At 42.7% G+C, this 19,855-nt stretch overlaps 1 protein-coding gene across 2 annotated transcripts in view; it reads left to right on the top strand.

Moving 5' to 3' along the window:
- Positions 1-19,855, top strand: part of LOC112572255 (protein Wnt-16-like) — a 59,947-nt gene that overhangs the window by 1,534 nt on the left and 38,558 nt on the right. The window lies entirely within an intron of this gene.

Raw genomic sequence — 19,855 nt, 5'->3', positions numbered from 1 at the left:
TACGACTGAAAATGTAAGTATACCTATTTTTTTCTTGCTGCTGTATTCATTTAAATTATGTACTAAATAATTATTGTATGAGTAGTTTGCTTGAATATTTTTTCCCAAGATATAAATGTCTTTTTTGTTGTGCACAAATTAAATTTAAATGGATGAAATTAATTACATGACAGAAATGATGTTTCATTATTTTTTGCAAGAAATTTATAATAGAATTATATAATTTATATGTAAGGGACACAAAATGCTGTAGACTACATTCTTTAGCAACCCTTTCATGATACATGTAGGACGTATTACGACTCTAGTAAGTACAATACTTAGGTCTGCCACCTGTAGGAGACATAAACAAAAAGAATGGTGTCACCAACACGTGCATGGGGTCATGAAGTACAAAGCTCTTGTGACAATGTGTACGTGGAACTGGACTTGCACCGCTCATGTCATGCAAACAAATAGCCTGCAAATCTCATGAGAATCAGTTCCAGTGTCTAAGATGCATGACAAAGTTCAGACACATTGTACTATAGTGTAAACACATTTAGCATCATTACCATGTCCATGGTGAAAATTAATTGTAAAAACACACGCTCGCACGCTCTCTCTCTCTCTCTCTCACACACACACTGCATTGCTAACCTTTTAGACTGACCAGATGCTAGCCTTGAAATACACAAAATTCTAAAACAAGAGAATTTTTATCAAGCAAAGTGTCTTGCAGTTTCTTACAAATTCTGAACTGTTCACACAACTTATCTTTCGTGAATCGAGTGAAATGTCTCTGATTTGTCGTTCACACAAATAATGTCTGATGATGATGATGATGATGATGAATATTATCATTTAAATATATATTGAAACGTGTGCTGCCGACCATTTTATCCCATAATTACATTACAGTATCTTTTTAGTATACTTAATGAAAACTTATTTTATTTTTAGAAAATCATTCAGAAACGTTTCGCATCTTCATAGTGTATATAGCGTACAGAACTGTACACAGTGTATGTTCATGTTTAATACTGTAGATAACATTAGTGTATGTACTGTACAGAACGGTACACAATGTTTGTTAATTTATAATATTAGTGTAGATACATTATTTACTTAACTGATTTTTTAAAAATCAATCACAAAAACGTTTCGCCTCTTAATTAGTGTTGATAGTCTACATTAGTGTGTAGCGCACATAGCTGTACACATAGTGTGTTAGTGTATAATATTAGTGTACGTGGTGTGCATTATGGTATGTATTCTGTATTAGTTTGTAGAATTATCTTTCGCGTACTCACTCGTATGCATGCTGGTATGAGTACAGAAAGGGCAGCTCTACTCCCATCCCACCAATAAGTCATGGCCACCCCGGGTAGAGATGTAGACTTGATAGGGTGTGCAGGCGGAGCCAAGTTGCATAAAGGTGGAAAGTCAGACCATGAAGCATTTCCCTCGGTGGCAGGGGAAGTGGGGTGAGTCAAGAACAGAATCACTACAAGTACACTGAGGCTGCCTGGCTTTCAGAAAATGTTTTGTAGATGAGTGAAGACTTTGCTGAAGCTTGTCTTGTACAGTTTTATCATACTACCTCCCCCCTACAATAGTGGTTACTGTATTTGACATAATGCAGTACCATTGTAGCTACTGCATTTGACACTCTGTAGTACAATTCTCCCTGCAGCATTTGGTACACTGTAGTACTTAAGAAGTTACAGCATCTGAGACACTGTAGTGCCATTACATTTGACACACTACAGGGCACAGGGTACATGTTACGACACATATGTCATGTCATGTCATGTCACACTACACACTGATTTACAAAGACATCAAGCGCGGCGTGTAACATGTGACTAGAATACGTGGCATGGAAGATGAGTAAAATATGTTAATATGTAAATATGTAAATCTCTAATCGTGCACACCTAACATCGGATCCACACGTGTATACCCAAACAGTTTTAGTTTAGTACACGGCGAATGACTCTCCACCCAGTACTTGTGAAGGTCGCCAAATCTGGATAAGTTAATTGGGTGAGCGGGTATCAGTGCACGCATGAGCAAGAACTAATTGTGCTTAGCACCCGTCACGTGTCGGGCATGAACTGTCGGCGAACGTCACCAACGCAGTCTCTGTTATGAGGCTAGCAGAACACAATGCTGTACATAATGGGTGGTAGTGTGTAATATTAAATATAAACTTATCTGGAATACTTCCACTACAGACGTAGATCAACATCCTACATAATCTGTGTGTGTGCGTGCGTGTGTAAAATAAACAATGTCACACATACACATTTTCTGGAAAAATACTGAATCCATGTAGGAGACAAAGGCAATAAATACCGTTAATAATTGCATCACACGTCACAACAACATCTCTACATACATTGTTACAGTTATTACAATCCTTATATAATCATCGTCACTCTTTCAGTCTCCACGTCTCAACATCACAAGATTGTATGTAACAAACAGATTATTAATGTCTTCCTGCCACTAAATGTTTCTCCGAACACGACTTCTACCCTGAAGCTGAGCTCACGTCACTGGCAGCTGCTTCTCGGGTGTGCGCTGCACCATAGTGCACACGATGAGCTCGACACCCGAGTTAGTGGAACCGGAAGTGTGTCTCTGATTAGAGCAATGTTCTCTTATTTTGAAATGCAACTTCCATCAATTATCTGAGCGCCTACAGTCTTCTTGTCTTCTGCTGTCGAGGCTGAGGATGTGTAAACGTGTGCCTTAGCTTTTTTTTTTTTTCTTTTGTGAATTCCTTTCACGTGGGCTCTAACCTTTCTGTTAGGGTCAGAGGTTCCATTGACTTTCGTTGACGTGTACCCACCGGCTTTTTTTTTACCCTGGTTTGTGGGCTGCAGGAGCTCTTAGGTTACGAGGATAATGAGTACAAGTTGTGAGTTGTGATTGTAGAGAGAATGAAGGTTATGATATCAGATATCGGGGAATAAGTGGTCATGCAGGTGATCGTAGAAGATTGTGATGTTTGGTTCCTGAATTACCTTTGTTGGTAAGACAAGTATAGGGAAGGAGGGAGGGGACAGCAAGAGAGACTAGAAAACTCTCCGACGGATGACCAGATACCTGCATCGCATCCACAGATAAATACACGACCCTTGACACGGAATCTGAACCCACCATCTAAATTATGAAGTTTCTTCATCGCGGTGGTGACTAACTACGTTGCTCGGAAGCTTCCTCAGAAAATGAGGTCGAGGGGTCAGGATGAGAACATCCTCCGCTCTCTGGCGAGTGTCTTGAACGGTGATCCCCGTTCGCTGCCCCATCAACGATCTTTCTGACGATTGCTGGTGTCATGCTTGCTGATGATTTCCCAGAATCCTCTGCCAATGTGTCACGTGTCGCCACAACTTCCGTTGCTGGAGCCTGCATCCTTCCATCTTTCTCCACGTGTGAGATCAATGCGCGTGGATTTAAGTGCGTATGGACAGATGACTACATGGATTTATATATTCATGGATGGATGGATGTCTGAACACACGCAAATGTGCATGTTGTATCCTTCCGTAAGCAAAGTAGAAAACAGTTTCGCACCCGTGAACATCAACCGTTGCGAAGAGCTTTTCATGTGGTGCCAAAGAATGACAAAGGACCGGCTGCACTAAGGGTACCGCGAGAAAACAGAGATATGAGGTTCTTAAACGTCAGTTTGAGAAAAAAGTAGAAGCTTCACAGATGAATAACTTTACATATTTAGGCATCTTTGCATGGATAGTCTAGATTTGACACTATTGTCGGCCTGATACCAGCCCTCGCATAAAATCTACATTTCCTGTGTTGTGTATCCACCCCGCGCACGCTGCACTACCCGTGCTCTCCACAAGAGACTTTGTTTTGCTACCCCGGTTCTAATCTTCCACAATTCAGTTTTCACCTGCTCGCCTGTATAAAAGGAGCTACCCGGTGTGCATCATCACTCCAGGTATAGTAGAGGTGAGAACAATTTCTGTGTTATGACCAAACAGAAGTGGAAACAGCTTCTGTACTCACAAATACAGAAGGTTTGTAAAACAACAGAATAACAAAACAGTCCCAACCAACGTGACGGGACGACAAAAAATAAACAATGAGTGAGAGAGATGGTAGAAAAAAAGAGGAGAAAGAAGAGACAAGAAGCTGGCCCTGAGCTGCAGCCATTGTGTAATCTTCATCTTACTCCATTCTTGTCCGCGATGCTGTACAATCACTTTATTTCTTAGCTTCCACGATATTTGTTACCTTAGAAATAGCTTACTATCTTGACCCCACCCCCTAAATATTAAAAAAAAAAAATCGTTGTCTCAAATCACAGGCAAATTCATGTTATTTTTGTGTGTAGCTTAGTATATAAATGGATATCTAACCAAATTTTTGTTCCCACACTACAGTGCATGCTCCCCGAATTTTTTAATCGCCGGTTCAAAGCTGGTTATCTTAGGAGAATAAATATTGCTGACTCAGAGCCACCTAACCTCACAAAGCAAATATTTTTCTTTTCATGCTCCTTTGTAAATCCTCTGCCAGGCTGAGGAGAGAGAGACGGATGACTGCAACCGACGTGGGATCCGCGGTAACTCATGTGTCGAGCGCGGGTTAGGGTTGTAGTCAGGGTTAGGGTTCACTTGCCAGACACTAGTGTTGTGAGAAGGAACAGGAAACTCCAAGGATCTCCTCTTGGCAAATATCTCTCAGCTCTTTTTTTTGTGTCCATTCACGTGCAACTTCTCTCCAGTAAATAGTTCGGTATTGTCGGCATGAAGCAGCTACCCAGGAAGACGGTTTACACGACCGCGTGTATCTGTGTGTGTGTGTGTGAGAGAGAGAGAGAGAGAGAGAGAGGGCGGGGTAGTTGGTAGTGGTAGTGGTGCTGGTGGTGGTGGAGGAGGTGGAGGATCAGGCGGTGGGGAGCTCTCTTTTCCTGGACAACGAAAAAAGAAAAAAGTCCATTAGACTCCTGATGTATTCGAAGTGCAAACCTCTGATGGATCCTTGAAGTGTTGATACAAATAATTCTGAGTTGATAACGAGACTTTGCGATCATAAATATAAGATTCAAAACTATTGTCTTCCCAATATCTGTCTTCCTCTTTTTCCCTCTCATCCTGTCATCTCTCCCCAACCCTGCTTATATTTATTCATATGCATCTTATGTGTATATTTATTCATACATTTCTTCTTCCCCGCCCTAGTTTTTCTTCCCCTTGCCTCCTCCCCCGCTCTCATCGAATGCCACTGTTTTCTATTTCCATTAGAAATTTCCACCAGAGAAAGTTAACGCATGGTCTGTTACCGAGCCAAGATAAGGAAGAAGAAATAAAGACTGAAGAAAGAAAGTCAGCAGACGGTACGACCAGCTATCTGAGGCACACACACACACAGAGAGAAAAAAAGCCTTGCGATAGGCATCTCTGGGCGCAAAGTTCTGAGGGCAATAAACTATGATTGCGCCTTTTCTTCCTGCACCCATCAATCACAATTATTTCTCTCTCACGACCCGGCACAGGGAGATGGCGAGGGCTGAACGTTTTTCAAAAGCCGGAGAGCGGCATTGGGAGGCTGTCTTTTATCACTCCAGCTCCGGTCCGCGGCTTTATGGGTTCCGTCGTGCCTCAATACTCTTTTAGCACCTGTATGCCTGTGGCACGAACACCACCACTGCCCGACACCACCCGGGGGCCTTCCACCTCCAGTTGGGGGATCTTGGAGGCCAGGCACACCTTAGTCTTGACATGGAGGACGACCGCCAACAGGACAGCGGTTCCTTTTTTGTTTGTCACCGTTAAACTTTCTTGTGACAGGCCAAGCATGTTGGGTGAACTCCGTCGGAATGTTTGGTAGTCCTTTATTGTATGTTGAACCCATTTTATCTGCTACACTGAAATAATTTGTGTGGGTGGGTGGTGGGATGGGAGGAAACGTTCTTCGTGATTCTCGGAGGTATTTTTCTATTGTATCTGCCATCCTCTTTTCAACGTACGCACCCATTCATCTGAAATTTTTTATATATAAAACACTTCGTTTGCACACAACTTGAGAGTCACCCTGGGAGATGGTCTTAACTGCTGATATCGGCGTTAAATCACTGTGTCCTCAAACAAACAATTTTATATGATCAGATAAGAACCCCGCAAAGACGTCTGCTTCTGGCCTCGGATTTTCAACCGTCTGCTGGTGGGTTAGGGTGACACGAGATCTCGTTGTAACGAGACCCACCCTGTCTGTCTGACTGATGCACTCCACGAACCCGACACAGACCCACACCGTCTACCCGACGGAGACCGATAGAGTCTGTTAGAGACCAACAAATAAACCGAACCTCATTAGACTGTCTACTGTAAACTGACTTGTCCGTATTCCTTCACTCACTTGCTCTTCCAAACCAATCGACAACAAAGTGCGGATGTAACTGAAGACCAGGGAGGGGGAAAGGAGGGGAAGGGGACACATGGGACTTTTCAGCGAAAGGATGCAGAGGACAGAAGTTGAAAAAATAGTGAAAGAAAAACTGTTATGGACAGAGAAGATTTCTAGTCTATCAATACTGAAGTCCTCAAAGTAGACAGTTTTATGATTACGGCAGAGCGCTGGGACCCTGCGAGGGTTTAGTCAGCCTAGTTGTATCTATCATAGTACTTATACAATATTTACACTCACTCATTCACTCACTGCTCTGGTCGAGTGGCGATTACATCACGAAGCGGTTTAGAAGACCGGCTATGATGTCATTATTGGTTGGTTGGCTGGTTGGTCGGTTGATGGAATGTGGCGCTGATAGACTTTCAATTCTGGTGGCGTTTGTAAGAAAAATTTGACTCAAAGGATGTTGCAGATGACTCAACATTGTCGAGCAGATGAGACGAAACAGTACATGCACAGTCTCTTACTCTCTCTCTCTCTCTCTCACTCACCTATTTACACGTGTGTAATTAAAGGTAAGATGTCAATAAGTTGTTGAGAGTAGCAGTGGAATGAAAGTGATTTACCATGGACATGGACGGAGTACAATCCTCTCTTCCGTCGCTTCCTTCCTTTCATAAATCTCCACGTTCTGGGTTGGCAGGAGATTTATTTGTTCATCCAACTCAGCCGAATCAACGACTTTCTGAATGATGTATGTGTGTGAATTTATCATATTAGTGTATATGTATCTACATTTGTGTTTAATTTTGCAAAAGGCTCAGAGCCACGAACAGAAACACAGTAGTGGCCAAACCCTTGCAGCAATATTATCTGTTATGCTCCCACTTAATTTTTCCATACAAACCGGGTGCGTGTGACGATGACTACGCCAGGAACCAGCGACTGTATACGGGTGGAACTCGTGTCCTCTACACTGCACAGACTTTGGGTTGACTGCTTTACGAGCCGGGACTCGCCACCCTCCAGAGGCCATAATTAAAACAATATAAAGACCAGAATGCGAGAAGGAAGGTGTTCATTTGCACACAGCTCGTTTCGTTTTGCACGATACAATTTAAACTGGAGCCGATAGCATGCCCTTTACCACAGAGTATCTTGTCTCTGTCAGTTTGCTTTGAGTTACGATGGACCCCGGGTATCTCAGCCAGCGAGCCGTCGCCACGGAGGCGGGCCAGCTTAAAAATTACGAATCTCTTTTAACGTATATCACACCTGAAGCCTGGGCTCCACATACCTGCTTTTCCATGGCCTCCTACCTGGCTTTTCTTTATGGCTTTTCTTTCGCATTGCTGAGAGCGGTTCTCGCTCCTCTGTTTTTGAATGCAACGTATTCCTGCGCCACTTTGTCGGGTAATCGTTGCTGCATCTGTAACACGTCATCCACTTGGGGTCTGGCCATAAAGTGCGGGGACTAGCAGCATGGGTCCTGTAACCCGATCCCTAGAATATATCATCGTATCGGTTGTTCGCCAGGGTCCTTGTCAGGTCTTTGCAGATGCATTATCTCCAGCGCAGTCGAAGAGACAGGTTCTGTAATCACAAATCACGGGTACAAGGTGTTTTCTTGGACTGGGAGAAAGAAATACAAAATATATTTATTAATCTTTTTGAGGATTCTGTTTGGTCTGTCAACGGTAACATGAGAACATTACTTAACATAAAAAATTAACACAAGCTTTGAAAAATACACCGCATCCAATTCATTTACCTCGGAACTTTCTCGTGAGTATTAACAATCTGACAATGAAACACAGGTTAACCTGGGTGCAATCTTGATGTCGGTAGGTTCATAGGGAACCATATCACCCGAGTGATCTATAACCCGAGGCTTTACACAGACTGGAGTCTGTCTGGTTGGCCATCCTGACCCAAGATGAGACGCTGGTCATGAAAGGGAGGACACCACCGTCGTCTGAAGTGACCTGAACCAAAGTAACTTGTTTGAGGAGTGGCGGTTAGCAAGGTGTCCCAAAGAGGCGGCTCCGTGCGAGTGTTTCAAGCCATTAAAATTCGGTGTCCGGTCAGACAGAGGACGGCTGTCGCCAGTGGGACGAGGTTCAGTCAGTGCGTGACTGTCGTTTGATCAGTTCTTTGGCTCACACCTTGACCTTTCAAAGGACCAGAACACTTTAAAGGCCTTTGTGGGAGCGGTTAAACGGGACAGGTCACCGGTAGTCGATCTGACTGTTGTAGTTCAGTCGGAGGTTGTTATTGTCGGGATTTGTACACAGAGTCGTACACATCCTTCTCAAGCCTTTCATCGGGTCGTCGTCAGTCACTAGTGAGGACTGTCTTGACATCAGAGACGAAGCCAAAAACATTTTCAGTTTCTTGTACACAAGACTTCTGATTAGCCCAGAAGCAAGTCCAACCTTCCTTTGTAACCAAAGTTGGTCGTAAAATGATAAAAGTAGTTCCGTCACCTTACGGTCACTGTGTTTGTGTGGGCGGGTTGCTGGATGGGTATTTCAAGATCCCGTGTATCTTACAATTAGATTTTTTGTGATGGTGGTGCCTATTTTCCTCCCTTGTTTCTCCCATTCCCTAAAGAATTAGATACTTTTTACACGGGTAGGTCAACTGGTAAAAGAACGCTGCGTCAAACGGGAATCGAGCACTGACGCTGGAATTCTAAAGCTTCCCTGTAGCGTGTCATATAATCCAGTATAAACAATGATGGCTGAACTTCACATCGTGATTGTCAGTAAAAATAATAAAAGAATTTTTTCAGCTCATCACCAGGATGTCGTTAGCATCAGCTTTACTCGATGGTGAAACCTGAAATGAATGCGCCAAGCTGTAGGTCCTGTTCACTCTGGGTTTTGTTGGAGGGGTGAGTGAGTGCTCCACCTTTGTGGAAGATGTATGGCGCGGTTAACACTGTCTCTGTGGCCTCCTAGCATGGGGCATGTGTCGCCCCAAATGAACCTCATATTTTGTACATTCTAGAAGTCGTCTTTAATTTCATACTCCGCATAAGTTATTACAAGCTGGTTGACTGGGTCTGTAGCTGTAGCCAGTCTTGGTGACCCCAGGAAAGGTCAAGAGATAAAAACGTTTGTCTTTACAGTTATCTCACTTAGGGGGATGGTGGTGAGATTCAAGATGCAAGATGTCCACTACCACAATGGTCGGGTGGATCAGGGGACCAAGTAGTCAAGTGGTCGGATTCGTCAGGTGATCGGCGTGGGTGTAAGATTATTAGGTTAACGAAATGGACTTTTCTTCTTTTCATTAATTTCGTTTTCATTTTTCGTTTCATATGTTTCCCATTCTTTATCGTTTGCTCGTTATTTTTTATGAAGATTGTTCTTGCTGTATATTATTTTTAGTTTTTTCTTCTGTACATTTATCGTTTTTGCTGTGCATTTCTCAAAAATCACAGGCAACACATCGTCGCTGAACTAGATGAAACTGTTCTTCCTAACTGATCATTGAACAACACTACATTGTCCAAACTGTTTGTAGCTTTACACAACCAACAAAGTATACCCATAATCACCAAGATCCTACATTTTGACAATGCGACCAGACTGTCCATCTGACCACGAGATAACTGTGAACACAGGCTTAAATTAGGATTTGAGTGAATAAATATTTTAACTGGCTCCACTAGTTTTTAATGGTCTTAAAAGTAAAAACATACACTAAGGAGGTTTTTTTTTCTCATTGCGCATTTTATTTCTGTTGTTTGTTTGTGTACTGAGTCCTGATGCCTATCCCCTCCCTTCACATACACACTGCCGTACCTTTTAGTACCCAGAATCCTTTCTACCTATTTGTGCATAAGTACTACATTTTACTCACTCATTTATTGATATAGACTCAGTGCAAGTAAGTTCATTGTTTTGTGTGTCCACAATTCAGTTATCGTATCTTTAATTTTTAAAGTTTTTCTTATTCAGCTCCCCGCCTCTCCACCCCCTTGAGTTTTAACTGTGATTGTGAGAGAACCTCCCGCTCCACTACTTTATTTCCCTCCATCCTTTTCTCCGCGTTTTTGCTGTCGTCCTCCCTTCAGCTCTGTCAAAGCAGGCTCCGAATAAACAGTGTAACAACCTTCAGAACAAGAGATACAGTCTGGTCACAACACCCCTGACACCGACTTCATAAATTGGCCACCCCTCTACCCCGTGTCTGGGTCTGTTAGATCGGGGTACTCGGGGTACCCGGGTCTTCCCACAGTGTAGCTGGCAACCCAGCTATCTGCCAGCTTTATTAAGTGGGTGGTTTGCCTCGAGTCATGTTGAGTTTCCAGTCTCATATCGGATCATCTCACACACTTTTCCCTTGTATCTGTCAAAGCCGTCCTCCAGGAGAGGTTTGTGTTTGAAGTGGAGTCGCAGCCACCTGTTACCTTAGCCTCGGAAACTATTCGTTTGGACAGACTTTGCTGTTGTTTAATGTTGCCGACAGTTGATTAGTTTACACGATAGTCAGCACAATCAACATTGATCCTTATTGTGAGGTGTACCGATGCTTGGTCTAGATACACTAACTGACTGGGTTTTGTTAACCCACCCAGACAGACAGACAGACAGACAGACAGACAGACAGACAGACAGACAGACAGACAGACAGACAGACAGACAAATTAGGATCCATATTTAGATAACAGTCCATGCGTGTCAGACATGGTCAATAGTGTTATACACCAGAACCACGTTGGTAACCATAGAAACATTGTAATCCATTCACTGAAAACATCGAGAGGATCTCACAAGTCGTTCTTGTGTTAGAGTGAGTGAGAACTTCGTGTGTGTGTGTGTGTGCCTGTAGCATCATACCTTCATACCTCCATCACATCACATCATCACTATCACTATAACAATTCAGTGAAATGTGATGAAGACCACTTAAAAGTCAGGACGGAGGACTCTGTCCAGGCTTGAATAAAGGGCTACCAACAGGGCTCATCAGTGATGATGTGGGTAATAACGAGAGCAGCGTTCAAATAATGAGTTAAAAATCATTTCTGGTATACAATATTTTTTAGACTTAGTCCAGTGCTGCCACCTCTACTTGCTGTTACCGCTGTTGTGGCTGCTGCTGTTATTGTATAAAACATTGTCATCGTCATTGTTGTCACTGTCGAAGTTTGTAGAAGTATGTCAAACATTATTAACAGACATAAAACTGTAAGCAATCCAACTGTATGTATGCGTGGGTGAGCACGTGTGCATGTAAGAGAGAGAAAGTGGAGAAATGAATACAGTGAGATGAGATAAATATCAGCATATATATATAAACAAATTAAGGGAGGCATTAGAGAGGATGACACAGCGATGGCAGAGGATGTGAGATGAAATACTGATAGAATCTCTAAGAAAGCAGCTGTAAAAATTTTCCGATAATAAGGCTATCAAACACGCATGGTGAAGTCGTTTATTCACCAATAAACATCTGTGATGCCCAGCGGTTCTTAAAATCAGTCTGCCAAGTGTTCATATGAAGGAATAGTCTTCAGCCTCATTAACACTTCCTCTCCAGTATTTTTATGTGAGAATAAAAATTGTTTGTGAAGAGTTATTACTTCGTTGTCTTAGCACCGGTATCCTTCTCAAGTATTATTTACATTTCTTGCTTGGGACGGATTCTAGCAGCGAGATAAATCTTTTAGTGAGTTGGTGATGAGTGAGATAAAACATTTTATCAAACTAGTGGGGAGCGAGATAAAGCTACATTTCATCGAAACACTACGACCAGAGAGACAAAAACAGAACAACAGTTTTTGAGAAAAAGGATTGTTCAACTAAAAAAGATATCAGTTGAGAAATATGGGATCGACTGGGTTAACAGACAAAGGGAAGACAGCGTCTGGAGGTAGACAAGCAGACAAATTATCTTGAATTAAGACAGGAAACCAAGACTCAAAAAAAAAAAAAAAAAAAAAAAAAAAAAAAGAAAGAACGGAGGAGGGATGAAAAAAAACATTAAATTTTGAGGTTGTTTAGGAAGCAGAGAACAATGACCCATGTAACTGTGTCGTTTCTCTGTGACTTTATCTGAAAGACGGGACAGGCGGAGTCTCAATCTTGCCAAAGGGAAGAACAAACACTGGCAAGCGCCCAGCGGCACGACAGGTAGCACTGTATGGGCGTACAGTCGTAGTGCGGCTGTGCAGCCTGTGCTACAGACCTCTGAAGCATTGCTCTCATTGTTAGCATGTGTGAGCTGCTGGCTCCCTCCATCGCCAGTCGTCGCTGACGTTATTAACCCCTTCGCTTCCCCTTCTTTCACGTTGACGGTGCGCGCGCATCGCTTTGTTCCTCCCTTTCTCTCGTCCTCCTCGGACATCAAAGAACGCATTACCTCTTAGCTCACCTTGGATCTTACAACAGTTTTTGTTGTTTGATTGTTATTTTTTTCTTCTCCATTTGCTGTGGTAGAACCGATGTTGTCTGGAGAGTTAAAATCAATCTTTTCTACAAATGCATGAGGTCTGGTGTTTTTTTCCTCTTGAAAGAAGTTCAACGCATTAAGAATCAAATTGTTTTTCCGGGATACATTTTTTTTCTTCTTCGATGTTTCGTTTCACAAGCGTCTGACTGTTTTTCAGAGTCTAGCAAGCAGTTTGCATTGCCTGCTCTACCCCGAAACTAAAAACGAACACCCGCCTTTCCCATAATCCGTCAGTAAACTCACTGCTTGTTCGTGGCACATAGATGTGGCGTTGTGTCCAGCTGTCTGACTTACCTGCATTGAACAAGTTCAGTCACATTTCTCGAAAACCCATATTTTATTGGCCACACCTGGGTGTACAAAAACGTAACCGACCTTCAGTGCCAACACATTTAGTGCGAAACGTCACACAAACCGTTGGTTCCAGTCTGGAACTTTGTCCATTGTACTCCAAGGTTCCAGTTGTCCATTGTACTACAAGGTTCCTGTCCGACTTTTGATTTGACAACTATTCTGTGGATTCTAATTTGTCATCGTGATCTTTCACCTTTCAACATCCTCATTCTCACGGAGGTCTTGGAAAGAAGTCTGAAGCTAATTTCTTCTGTGATGTCACAAATGTCAACTGATTGGGTAACATCTCATTAGTATAATTATGCTCGACGCCATAGTTTTAGAACTTTCTGTGCCATCAATATAACTTAAAACATTTAGGTCCATTCACTTCAGTTTTTCCATTTTTTTCTAATTTACATATTTCTAGAAGTAACTAATTACAGCGCTGCTCTGCTAACCTTCCAATAATCTAAAGCTTGATTAACGCTTGATGTTAAAGAAATGTTAAAGGACAAGTGGGGTGCAATAAAAAAATTGGGTAAAACTCAGTTCAAGATACTATTTCCCCAAATCTGAGTGAATTATTCCTCCTTTCTTAGTACGAACTACAAGTGGACAATTATCACCTGTACATAATGAGGCGAAAAAAAGTCAGGATATGTAATTAACATGTTTCCAGCTCTTACACTTGCTGAGGCCTTGACAAGTAAACATTCCTATAAAGTATCTGACATTTATGTTCTTGTCCTCACTACTCCATTTAAACTACAGAACTAAATCATAGTGGCAGCAGCTCTGTGTTTGCAAAGTGACTAATGCTATGATGTAACCCTGGTACAGTAAAGGACGAGTGAGATGCAATTTTTTTTCAAATGACTCTCGGGGCAAATAATATTTGGAAAAAGGTAAGTTAATCGAACATAACACTTATTCGCCCTCGAGATACTCATTTTTGAGAGTTCTTTCTGTGAGTGGGGATATTTTTAGATTTTGCATATCATTAAAAGAGTTTGAGAAATAATATTTTGTACTGAATCCGACCCTGTCAGCTCAAAGACAAACATTGCACTCTAGTAGGCCTTTAAAGGTAAGCTGCTTTCAATATATTCGTCATCTTTTCTATCGTCTGTATCGTTATCGTTTCTTCTTCTTCTTCTTCTCCTCCTCATCCATTAATTGATAGATTAATTAGGGGACTCCTCGCCGATTTTAAGTCTTTTTAAGAGATATCCTCCAAGTGAAGTTTTTCTTCAACCGATGACGGACCAGTAACATTTTGTCACACAATGACCACATTTCTGTTGAAAGAAAAACACATTCCATCTTGACAACAATCCCCTGCTAAACCTCAGACCTACTTCGCTTGTAACCCTACGACACAAGGGTTAGCATAGGAGCACGCAGGCAAACTAAACATCAATAGGATACGAGCTACACTCCTGGTAACATGAATGGAGGAGAACAAACACAAAGCACGTGCAGATTGCCACCTAAACACACACCCCGCTTCACACCCTATACAAACAGTGGCGAGAGATTAACGGTACGAAAAGGTGAGCTAAGGCCCTGCCAGGCCGAGAGAACAATAAAAAGCACAGAGCAGCAGTCGGGAGTATCATGTGTAGAGCAGGTTCAAAGTTCACCCCTGAATCCCTTATCCCACCCGTACTAGTAAATTGTGCCCATAAGGCACCGGAACCAAGCGCGCCCTCTGCATGGAAATTGAATCTCAGGGCTGATAATCGACTAACATCTTCTACCTCCCCCCCAACCGTTTGCTCGGAGCTGTGGAGTGGAGGTTTGGGGGGGGGGGCGTTGGGGGAGGGGGACTTTGGCTCGGACCTCGCCCTTCTGGTGACGTAGGGTGGCTCGGGAGGGAGGCGGGAGGAGTAGGTCGTGTTTAACGAATAGTCTTGCGAAATCTCGTGGTTTCTCGAGCAAGTCTTGTAGCACTTACATCCTGAGATGTCCCAAGTCTGTAAAACTTCCTTCTCTCTTATCATTCATTTTTGTCCGTCCTTCTGCATGTTTATCTTCTCTTTTTTTTGTCATTCGTTCATTTAATCTTTTTTTCACTTTTTTACTCCATTCTCTCTCTCTCTCTCACACACACACACCGAAACATGCATTATAATCATACATATATGCCTTCATGAATAAAGGCGATTATGTTTGGCAATGTTACTCTACCGTCATGTTCACATTTGCCAAACATGTTCACACGTTTGTGACTGTCGCCTGTTAAGAAAGCCCACAGGCAATACTTCGTTCACTGTTTAAGTGAGTGCCAACTGTTCACAGTCACAACCGCCATAAATCATCGTCAGACTTACTGACCTTCGCTGCAAGGACCCATTGACATTAATGATGAGTTCCTGTCAGTCCTTCTTGGTACCGGAAGGCGGCAACAGACATGCGCGACTACCGTTTCAGAGGCAAAGATCTGCCGTTGAAAATGAGGTTGTGAGGTCACACCAGTCACAAAGAGGGTATGTGACGTCAGTACCTAACTCCTTGCTTCTCCACCCTCGCGTTTCCACATCTCTCTCCAGTCTTCTGTAGAACCGATTGACTTTTCTTTAGACCGCACCATCGCTCGTTTGCTGTGTACCAGGTCAAAGGTCCTGTTCTACCCAGGTCAACAGTTTTCTCTACACAAGGTAGCAGTCCTCGTTCTGCTCAGGTCAATAGTCATGGCTTTGTCCAAACCAATATTTTTCACTCATCCCAGGCCACGACTGTCCCAAGTATTTTCCTAAAAGCTATCGAGGGATGCCGACTACCCGTCGCTGGGGTGACTCGAATTGTCAAGGAAGACAACCCCGTATGATGTCGCTCTGTCAACAAAGGGTATCGGTGAGTGACAGGTAATCAGCAGCCTATCGCTGGTTTGTCTCCTGGATGGCCATGGAGACAGCACCCATCCCATGGCCACCTAGGGCCCCGAGTTTTGGACGGGCTGGAATGTTCGGTGTCAGCAGACGGCGGAGAGGGAAGCAGAGGAGACGTTGGCAAGGGCCGTAACTTACCCCGACGAGGGAAAAGGCCGTGAGACGAACTTCCGAAGGGTGGATGCTAGGGCGTGCCACTAGTGTCAGGGTGAACTAAACAAAAGAATGACTACCGGTGTTAAATTTGTAGTTCGTTGAGTTGTGTATCATCAACAAGCTGTGTGCTTATGTTAGTATTGATAATCAGCTTATCTCCCCTTAACACAAAAAAGCAAACAAAAAGTTATTCCATGTAACACAGAATAGTCTACACTGGGAATACAGCAACTTGACCACATTTATGATGCTGGAACATCAAACCAGGACATGATATGCTGTCACTTTGATCCCCTTGCAAATCAGTTATCCAGACAAAAACTGACTACACAATACTTGTCTTGTGTGACAACAGGCAAAAGGTTCTTTCCTTCTGGTAGCAGTCACATCCATGTTTTTTTTTTAAGTAACTCTTTTGATTTATTGATGGTAGTAGAGTGTAGAGCTAAAGTGTTTTTCTTGTTTTGTCCTTTGGACCTTTTAAAACCTACTCCTGTCGTCCCCTATTTCCACCCGGCCACCCGACCTCAATGCAATGGGATCAGCTTGTCCTGTGTTCAATGCCCGTGTCTGGTCTATGAAAATGTGGCTTGACACGACAGTTGTGACACAGGCACGGTCGTAATGGCAGCTCTCAATAACCCATCTACCTTCCCTGCTCCTCCCTCTTCTGTCTGCCACCACCGACACACGGCAACGAGGACAAAGCAGATGGCGCTGGTGCTAAGCGAGAAATGATTTAGACACCACCAAAGCAGGACAAAAGTCCTTGGATCCTACATTTTCTGGATTGTTAGCTCCACAGACGCAGTCAACCGCATCCTGTGTGGGTCACGCTGGTGGTCACGCTTGCGCATGCGTAGTGTTGGGGCAATGTTGGAAATAAATATACGATATTTTTCGTAGAATTAAAAAATTAATATATATATATATATATTGACAATGTACTTGACCGAGGATTGCGTGAGGAGCAAGACAGCAGTCAAAAGAATCCACATCCACGATGAAATGAAACATTTTTGAAGACAAAGATGAAATATACTTCATTAATGACTAATTGTAACTAGTCATGACTTACCCTGACCTTCAGGACTGATCTTAATTAATGATGTACTCGCTACTAATTATGACTTCTCGAGACCAGTCTTATGACAGTGCTGACTAATCATAAGTAATATTATAACATATTTCAGCTCATGGCAATCACGTGTCCCCTCTTTGAGTTCGTGAACACTCGCTTGCCGGGGGAAAAATGTTTAATCTTTCTCTTTGATGTGCTTTTAAGTCGCCCGCTTCTTCAGTATCATCTCGTTGCCAAAATTAACAAAAAAGATTTCTTACCTACGAGTTGTCTATTGAATAAATAAATTTCTTTGCGGACTCTTTACAAGTTATAATTTATTTTCAGAAAGTTTGGAAAATTCGTGTTTAAATAGGTCTAAGTGCTGCGGGAGGGAGAAAAAAAAAACCTTTGATCGTCTCGATGGTCGTCATTCAAAACAAAACAGTCTCTCTCCCTAAAAAAAAAAAAAAAAAAAAAATGCGTTTAGAAGAAGCCCCCTGTCTGTACACCCGTACCCGCACATTCACCAGCAGGCCTGTCTGTCTCGGTCAAACAGAGCGCTCCTCCGTGTGTTTGCCAACTTTTTAGTTCGCCGACAGCGTTGCGTGTCTTATCAATGGACGAATGGGCTCGACTCTCGCCTAATCCCTCTTCACAAAGAGAAAAAAAGGCAAATGGGAAGTCTTTAACTAAGCCATTTGCTAGTGTTATTGTGCCTGCGGCTGTAAGGATGGCGTAAGTGATATGTCGGGTGGGTGGAGGCGATGTCCAATAGAAGAAAGGCCAAAGAGAACGCCTTTTTTTCAGTTTTGAAACATATGAGGGGCGGGACTAGCGGGGCCCGAACACTGAGGGGATCGCATTTCAGGAGCGGCGGAGAAAGTCTTAGTCGGTTTGAGCTACAGAAGCGGGGTGGGGAGTGGGAGGGAGTGGAGCTTGAGGGGAGGTGAGGGAGGAGCACTGGAGACGAAAAAGCGGGTGGCTGAGGACGAGGAGATCACGTGCCACCCGAGCAGGGAGCGGTGTTGGGTGTGTGTGTGTGTAGGGGTAACAGGGTGGGAGGGAGGAGATGGCCGCGCTAAGATCAAAGAGGGTAGAGAAAGGGGGTTCGGGTGCTGACCACGAGTCAAGAGGTTGTCACCTACCCACACACAGACTGGTCACGACCGCGCATCACTCACATCTCCTCCATCCCTCACCCATTCCAATGTCCTTGCCTGTGTGTTCAAGTGAGTGGTCTCAATCACGTGACCATGACAGTGTCCGGGCAGCACGTGTCTGTCTTTCGTCCCTCGATGTGTTTCACGTGCTCGGAGTTCAGTACAAGCACCTAGCGCTGGTGGCGCCCCCTGCACGTCCATTCACCTGTTTTAGCCTGCGTATGACGTGATTAGCAAAGGAAGGTTCTAGCGCTTCTGGAGGGCAAACACTCCTTCGTGTCTTATGTTATTTTTTCATAGAGTTCTGGTACGGTTCTGGTTGGTTTGTTTTAACGGTAAGGGTTATTCGAGTCGTGATTTAATTGTTTATCAATAAAGTGCCCCATAGCTGGATTCGACTTCCCTCTTTTCCGTGAAAGCAACTGCAGCAAAATATGAAGTAAATCAAAGTTTAAGCGATACTACCTTCTCAAACAAACAAACAAACAAACAAACAAACAAACAAACAAACAAACAAACAAACAAACAAACAAACTTCGTTTAAACAACCTCAACCAGTTCTTAATCGCTAGCTGACCCTAGTCCTTAAGCATCAGTAAACAAATGAGAATAGTGGTTGATTCCTTTAAAAAAGAACTCATTCTTGTTGAGACCACAAAACTCAAGTTTACTAAATTGCATGTAACACTTCAATACAATGTTAGAATGTGTTGGCACTAGAAAGTAACAGGTAATATAGATAATAAAGGTGCAAGGTACTGTGTGGAACGAAACACCCGAAGCTGAAGTTGAAAAATATAAGCATGATGGACATATTGTACTTTTGTTACATTATTATTATTATTATTATTATTATTATTATTATTTATTATTATTATTATTATTATTATTATTATTATTATTATTATTATTGGGTGTATGGCTGTCTGTCAACCCTATGTTTTGCACGATGATGTCACGTAAAGTGTAACATACCATTCTCTGGTGGAATAAATTTCACATCTTTCATAAAATAAAGGTTAAATCACTAAATTACATTACATAATTCTGGCCCGCAAGCTTCTGTGACAGAAGTAACTGTAGACTGACAAAGTAAAAATGACAGCTGAGTCTTGTAACCCTGAGCCAGGATAAAATACAATTAGTCTTTTGACAATGTAAGTAATATTATTTTTTCTTGTTAAACTTTAAAATGATAGGTGTAGCAACATCCGATCGACTGTCTACCCAGGCGTCTGCAACCGTCGAATCACCTGCGTTTGTTTCTGTGTACAAGTATTGCAAATTGAAGGTAGTGGGAGTGAGGTAAACTCACACATTTCTTTAGTGTCCAAGATTGAAAATCCAGCAAAAATAATTATTGAGATAATAGTCATTGTACCAAAGCGATCCAGTAACATCGACAGCTACCCGAC

This window comes from Pomacea canaliculata, linkage group LG9 (assembly GCF_003073045.1).
Source record: "Pomacea canaliculata isolate SZHN2017 linkage group LG9, ASM307304v1, whole genome shotgun sequence".
Taxonomy (NCBI): Eukaryota; Metazoa; Mollusca; class Gastropoda; order Architaenioglossa; family Ampullariidae; genus Pomacea; species Pomacea canaliculata.
This window is presented reverse-complemented; position numbering and strand designations above follow the sequence as displayed.